This window comes from Lipotes vexillifer, unplaced genomic scaffold (assembly GCF_000442215.2).
Source record: "Lipotes vexillifer unplaced genomic scaffold, Lipotes_vexillifer_v1.1 scaffold627, whole genome shotgun sequence".
NCBI lineage: Eukaryota > Metazoa > Chordata > Mammalia > Artiodactyla > Lipotidae > Lipotes > Lipotes vexillifer.
The window spans coordinates 1907541-1915390 of record NW_006787891.1 but is presented as its reverse complement, the minus strand read 5'-3'; the positions used below and the strand labels follow the sequence as shown (position 1 = coordinate 1915390).

At 41.8% G+C, this 7850-nt stretch overlaps 1 protein-coding gene across 1 annotated transcript in view; it reads right to left on the bottom strand.

Moving 5' to 3' along the window:
* The window catches only part of MPPED2 (metallophosphoesterase domain containing 2), a 177119-nt gene extending 176707 nt beyond the window's left edge, over positions 1–412 (bottom strand). The window contains exon 1 of the mRNA XM_007460929.1: positions 352–412. The gene's annotated coding sequence lies outside the window, so the exon portion shown is untranslated. The remainder of the gene's footprint in view (positions 1–351) is intronic.
* Between the last annotated feature and the right edge of the window lie 7438 nt (positions 413–7850).

The following is a 7850-nucleotide window of genomic DNA, read 5'->3' as shown; positions in this document are numbered from 1 at the left end:
TGGAGGGGCGAGGACTGGGGGGGGGGGGGGGAGAAGGGCAGAGGGTCAAGATGGGGAGTGGGAGGGAGACAGCTCCTAAAAAAGAATTCGCTTTCGCTCGGGGGTTGAAAATAAGCCCTCCTCGGGTTCCGAATTGCCCGGGAAGCGCCAGCTTGTGAGAATGTCAGGGGCACCGGGGCAGCCGCGGTCCGCAGCCTCCGAGCCCCTCGCACGCGCCGCTGACAAGGCACCTCGCACCCGGGCTCCGCTTTGTGTGTGCATTTTTTTCCCTTCCTCTAGCGCGCGGCACCGGGCGCCCGGCCGCCTCCTCCCCCTCCCCCGCCCTCCGCCTCCCTTCCCGGGGCGGATTACCTTTCCCGGGCTGCGCTCCGGGTCCCGGGGATGCCTTCAGCGCCCGGCGAGCAGGCGATCCATCGCGAAGCAGCAGGAGCCGGCGGGAGGCGCGCGGGGGCGGCGAGGGGCGCGGGCGGGCCAGAACCTTCGACCCCAGAGGTCCCGCAGCGGGCTGGGGCTGGGGGCCGGGGGGCGCGGCTCGAGAGGGAGGCGCGGGGGAGAAAGGACGGGAGCAGCCTCGATCTGGGGAGAGAGCGAGCGAGGGGGCGAGGAGAGGGAGCGAGGGCGCGGCGAGCCGGAGGGAACGAGAGCGGTGCAGTGACAGGGACTGCCACTGGGGTCAAAGGAGCACAGCTCCAGGAAGCAGGGCGGCCGAGGCGCCGCTCTGTGCGCGCTCCCCGGCGGGACCCCGCGCCCCCGCGCGCCCCTCCTGCTGCCCCGGCCCACTCGAACCCCCACTGGCGCCCTGAGGCCCCGGGGTTGCAAGAGGAGGAGGGAGCTGAGGGCGAGGCCGGCAGCCTGCTGGTGCTCCCGGGTCAAGCTGGCGGCAGGAAGCTGAGCTGCAAGTTCATCATCAGGAGTGCGATCAGCGTAAAAATGATAGGGGACCGGGGAGGGGGGCTACGGAGCCCCAGGAAAATAAAGGGAGTTTTCCCTCCAAATGGGCGTCTTCTGCAAAGGGAACACCCAGGCCCCAGGCCCCCCACCCACCGACCTGCCAGGCGCTGTCTGCAGTCCTGGCACAGCTCCAGGGCGCAGAGCTTGCCTCGGGGGCAAGGGGAGCGGCTCGGGCCCTGCGCTGGAACCAGGGAAGGCGACCCTGGGTCCCCCTCCCCGTCTGCTGAGCTTAGACTTTCCTGGGGGAGAGCTATGCTCCCTTTTCTCAAGCCTTTCAACTCGCCAGACACACACACACACACACACCTTTCTTTCTGCGATGTTGTTCCTAGGCCAATCCAGCTGATAATTTCTTTCACCTCCGTGAATTAAGGCAGGTTCAGTATATGGAGGCAAGGAGAGGCAAAGACTAATTGTTTCCATTTTTGTGTTTGGGGCACATTTCTCCCAAAGGATAAGCAATTCAAAAACGTAAAAATAAAAGTTTGCCCTTTTTTCTCTGCTACTTTGGATTATGGAAGAAAAGGTTTTCAGAATTGTAGGCAAACACGTAAGGAAAAGAAAAGCCGCTGAAATGCTAGAAGACAGAGGACAAGGAAGAGAAGGCTTTTAGAAAACTTGGTTGGTGGTGTTGACTGTGAAAGATGAGGTGGCCCTGTGATGTTATGCCATTGTCAGAGCTGAAGGATTTGGACGCCAACCAGCTCTAATTCCTTTCCAGGAGGCAGACTCAAAAATCTAGGCATTCTCCAAAGGGAAATCCAATGGATGTGTGTGAGAGGGAGAAGTGTGCTAGGTATACTATGTGACAACTGACTAGACATCCTGGCTGAAATTATATCCCCTAAAAATAAAAAGGAACCGTTTCAGCCTGGTCTGTGGCCTTTGTGCTGAGACTAATTGGTTTCCAGGGTCTGGGGAGGAAGGGAGAGAGGCTGGTTGGAGCCCCTATAAAAAAAGATCAAACAGAATTCACTTGAAAATATGTCCCTTTTACAATGGGCTTTCCTGGCACTTGAATTTTTTTTTTAACACCTTTATTGGAGTATAATTGCTTTACAATGGTGTGTTAGTTTCTGCTGTATAACAAAGTGAATCAGCTATACATATATCCCCATATTACCTCCCTCTTGCATCTCCCTCCCACCCTCAGCTATACATATACATATATCCCCATATCTCCTCCCTCTTGCATCTCCCTGTCTCCCACCCTCCCTATCCCTCCCCTCTAGGTGGTCACAAATCACCCAACTGATCTCCCTGTGCTATACTGATCTCCCTGTGCTATGTGGCTGCTTCCCACTAGCTATCTATTTTACATTTGGTAGTGTATTTATCTCCATGTCACTCTCTCACTTAGTCCCAGCTTACCCTTCCCTCTCCCCGTGTCCTCAAGTCCATTCTCTACGTCTGCGTCTTTATTCCTGTCCTGCCCCTAGGTTCTTCAAAACCATTTTTTTTTTTTAGATTCTATATATATATGTTAGCATACAGTATTTGTTTTTCTCTTTCTGACTTACTTCACTCTGTATGACAGACCCTAGGCCCATCCACCTCACTACAAATAACTCAATTTCGTTTCTTTTTATGGCTGAGTAATATTCCATTGTATATATGTGCCACATCTTCTTTATCCATTCATCTGTCGATGGGCACTTAGGTTGCTTCCATGTCCTGGCTATTGAAAATAGAGCTGCAATGAACATTGTGGTACACGACTCTTTGTGAATTACGGTTTTCTCAGGGTAGATGCCCAGTAGTGGGATTGCTGTGTCATATGGTAGTTCTATTTTTAGTTTTTTTAGGAACCTCATACTGTTCTCCATAGTGGCTGTATCAATTTGCATTCCCACCAACGGTGCAAGAGGGTTCCCTTTTCTCCACAACCTCTCCAGCATTTATTGTGTGTAGATTTTTTGATGATGGCCATTCTGACCGGTGTGAGGTGATACCTCTTGTATTTTTGATTTGCATTTCTCTAATGATTAATGATGTTGAGCATCCTTTCATGTGTTTGTTGGCAATCTGTATATCTTCTTTGGGAAAACGTCTATTTAGGTCTTCTGCCCATTTTTAGATTGGGTTGTTTGTTTTTTTGATAGTGAGCTGCATGAGCTGCTTATAAATTTTGGAGATTAATCCTTTGTCAGTTGCTTCGTTTGCAAACATTTTCTCCCATTCTCAGGGTTGTCTTTTCAAGGGTTTCCTTTGCCGTGCAAAAGCTTTTAAATTTCATCAGGTCCCATTTGTTTATTTTTGTTTTTATTTCCATTTCTTTAGGAGGTGGGTCAGAAAGGATCTTGCTGTGATTTATGTCATAGAGTGTTCTTCCTATGTTTTCCTCTAAGAGTTTGATAGTGTCTGGCCTTACATTTAGGTCTTTAATCCATTTTGAGTTTATTTTTGCTGGCACTTGAATTTGAAGTAAGGTATGTCTTATGCCTGAGTAGAAATGAAGGGCTTGCTAATGTATTTCTTTTGTTGTACAGTATGTCCAGAGTGTCCGTACTTGTCAAATGTGCTGGGAGCAAGAGGACAGTCACTTTCCTTGCCCAGCATAAACCACAGCCAGTGGCATTGGTGTTAAAGAATGCCAAAGATGGAGAGGGGCTCCTTTATATTTTGTTTTTGATTTCCAGCCTAGCAGCAAACACTGACTGGAATCATGTTTTTGAAGAAATGCTTGGTTTTGTTTTCTTTCTTCTATGAGTTAGCAGTACACCCCTTATCTAAATGGTTAAAATTTTTCAACTGATTTTGACTGAGTTAATCAGTCAAAAATAAATCTGCACCAGCCAAATTATTTCTGTGGTTTTCTTCCTTTAGAAAACAAACAACCCGATAGTCAATCAAAAAAGGAAAACTAGTTTGTACATGATCCTAGATCTAAATAATGTGCACACAAAAAACAAATAATAACCTGTTCTACTTTAGTGGCACATTTTATAGGATACTTAATGCTATAAAAAAAATCAAGTGAGTGATCCTTTACAAAGTTGATGAAAAATTGTTTATCATTTTATTGAGTGGGGAAAAATTGAGGCAAAAAAAGGTTAAAATCGTAACTTGTAGTGTAGGAAGAAGTCAACCTCTGCTGTGTCCCTGCTGATCAGTTATCCACTGAGAGTGACCAACCTGTATTAGGGTTATGAATTTTTATTTCCATTTGTCTACCAAAATAAAGAAGCTGGAGAAGTATAAGTGAATTTAAATAATAAATTAGGGAAAAAAGGAACTCACTTTTCAAATAATTCTCATCCCATGGCTTTGAACATATTGCATTTTGTCAAATCATATTCTCTACCAGCATAGCTACCTACACTAAAAGCTTGTTTTAAAATGATTGGATGTGAACCATGCCTGTCCCCTGACATTAGCTTTGAAACATCAAGCTTCATTATACCAAATTTTAAATGTTATATTCTGGGAGTTTTGGTGGTGGTTTTTTTTTCAGATAAGTGAGCCTGTAAGCTCCATTTTTTTGTTGTTGTTGTTAAATTCAATTTTTATTGCTTCTAATGGAAAACAAAAGAAGGATAAAAATCAAATGCCAAGTTTATGCTTGCCTCTATGCAAATATTACACATTTTTTCCTTTAATGGAATGTAAACCTGGACCCTTTCTCCAGTGATTTCATTGAAGGAACTGGCAAATATACTTCCTGATATCCTACTGCAGTATCTTTTAAAATATTATTTCAGAATGCATTTAGGGAAGAAAATGAGAGATAGGAGCGTGGGAGAACCTTAGGTGGAAGCTTGGAAAGTGAATGGTACTTCCCTTGAAAGCTCAGTACTTTATTTGGAGTTGGCTTTCATTCTCCCTATGAGAATAGTTTTCCAATAGTTCAGGGATACTTGTGTATAACTAAAAGCTTGGTTCAACCCTGCAGCTCTTCTTCAGAAAAAAAATTCAACTATTTTACCTCTTTTTTTTCTTTAAATTGGTTGCATTTTAATCATTTTCCAGCAAAACTTGAGATATATATTATCAGAAATCAGAGCCTGTTAATAGAACTATTATGACACAATTAGAAAATTAACCGAGCCAACCAATACCTTTACTTTATTCTAAATTCCTACAGTTTTTACTTTTTTTTTTTTTTTTTAGTTTGTTTTAAATGTTTTCATTGTAACCCCCTCAAGCTGAAGAACTATGCCCTCTATTCCTTTGTGGTTTTCATTCTTATGTGCTATGTATGCACTTGGTAGAAACTTGGAAAAAGAGTGTAAGAGAATGCATGAGTGATTGAGGCTACTACACAATGAAGGAAAATCCATACCAGATATGCAGGAACGGAAGTGATATCATGAGACCAGCATGGAGGATAAGAGCTAAGGATTTCCTACGGAGTTCAAATAGTACAATTAAAGGGGTTTGTTACTGTCTTCAAAAGCATGAAAAAGTACATAAGACTGCTTCATAAGTTGATTTTCTCATAGAGAAGCTGAAGATTTTTATGTATCCCATCCATTTAAAGGCAGCCTTCTTTTTAAACACAGCAGGATGCAGAAGAAAAAAAAAGAATTTGTATCTTAAAATTTACAGATATAATATACCAAAATATAGTCTCAAAAGAAAATTATGTGATTAACCTGATTCTTTGATAGATCCTTTTAGAAGTGCTCAAAATAAATATATAAATTATGGCTTTCGTCCTTCTTATTTAAAATTTCCTTTTGGCTATCCAATAAAAACGTGTATGACTAAGAAAGATTCAAGAAACACTAGAACCCATGAAATTTTATTTCATAAAATAAATTTTATAGGCACTATCTTAGAAAGACTAAATTTGATCCAGCTTTGCCAGCAGCTTAAATAATAAAGATGGAGAGAGTGGAAATCTTAAAATTTTACAAAACACTCGCTAATTCTTACCATACTTACTAGCTAATGTTTAGCATGTATGAACAAAAGAGACGAGTATTATTTATGTAATAATTTTAATAATCAGTTTCCAAAAAAAAATCTTAACAAGATTCTGAGCATGTGCTAGTGTGCTTTCTAGCCTAACAGACTTGCATGATCTCTGTTATCAATTAGTGTTTGCTGAATCCTTCCTTATATCATATCGTGGTCCCAATTCTGGAAAAAAGTGGGGTAGAATTTAGTGGTACTTGGGATAGGCTTGTCGTGGTGGAAGATGAGCAATCTCATTGAAGTAAAAGCCAAAGTAATCTCTTGAAAGAGGGGCAGTGTGGAAAACCCATAATAACCAGATTAAAGAAAACATATGTGGGGTTTTTCAAGTTTAATAATTCAGTTTGACAAGCTAGCATAAGATATATCAATATTTTGGTTAAGCAATGTATAATGTAATTTTCCCTCTCAGCAAAAATAAATAAATGAATACATTTTTTTAAAAATTGACTTTGAGAGACCAACAGAATCTAAACCCCATTTCTCTCAGTATTAATAATGTTCAGTTATTCAAAAAATACTTTTTAAGCTCAGCTCTGTGACAGGCAGAGTACTCAAACCATGCTGATGGTCTAATGATGCAAAAAGCAAGAGTTTTCTCCCACATATGAAGTAGGTAATCTAATGAGCCTGGGGAGAGACTGACTTTAAATAATCACATAAATAAATAAAAATTGTATCTAAGAAAAGGAGAGGCAACTGGTACAAAGAAACTTAAAATAGGGGTACTTTTCCTCCTCTGAGTGAAGACTCCCTGATGGAGGAAAGGAATACAAGGATGTTATAGGAAAAAGAAAAGCAGTGTGGCGGTTTGCTGAGTTCCAGAGGGGTCTAGATCCGGATCTGTAGGCAGAGGCCTGAACTGAAGCACCAAGTTAAAAACATTTGAAGGTCACAACTAAGGTCTTGTTGAAGATGTTTGACTTTATTCTGAGGGCAACTGGAAGCTGTTTAAGGATCTTAAGTAGAAAGGCTAACATGATTAGATTTATGTTTTGCAAAGGTCACTCTTGCCCCAGCGTGGAGAATGGATTTTAGGGGGCTAGAGTGAACTTTGGGAGGCCATTCGGAAGCTCTTGCAGTCTTTGGGTTGGAGGTGATGGTAGCCTCCTGCAGAACAGTTTGGAGGAGATGAGACATGGAGAGATGTGAATGGATTTAAGAGATTTGAATACAGTTTATGTAATAAAAACAAAGATTACCGGAATCTTGAAATACTGTCTGAAGATGTGGTAGTACCCAGCCAGAGAGGCTGAGAGCTATACTTACCCAACAACTTCCTTTTTTAAACCCCTCATTCTACACGTAGGGCACCCTTCCCATGTCTCCAAGCCAACTTCATTCTATTCTATACACATCTTTTGGAATCCCATCTTGTCATGAAGAACTGCAGTATGAAATACAGTACTGGCATAAAATGTCATTAATTTTTTTCAAACATACAGATTCTAGAATGTTATCCCTCATTCAATCTCCCACACCTATTTTTGGCCCACATATGGACTTGTCTTATTTTGTATGAAATATAAATGCAAGAAGTAAGTGAATTTCTGTTTTCCTTTAAAGTTTTTAGATGCTACGTCAATTCCACATCTTTTATTGGAGCTAGTTCACTTCTATTTAATATTCCAAACAATATTCTAAGTGATTCTTAAAAAATGGTTGTTTTTTAAGTGAAACATTCAAAGAAACAGATATGCTCTCAGAGGAAATACATAGACACTGATTACAAGTAAGAATATTGTTCTTTTGGTGCAGGATTATTCCATGTGGACCCAATCACAAACCCACAAACCCACTGTGAAGGCGTTCTGATTATTGGGTTCCTGATTGGTGGAAACTAAGTCACTATGGCCCCTCTTAGCAAGTCAGGCTGCCAAGAAAAGATGCAATGGAAATATATATAAACTTTTAAGGACATGTATAATGGTAACCATGTTTTCAAAATTTACCCTTTTCTTGGAATTTCTACGTTTTGA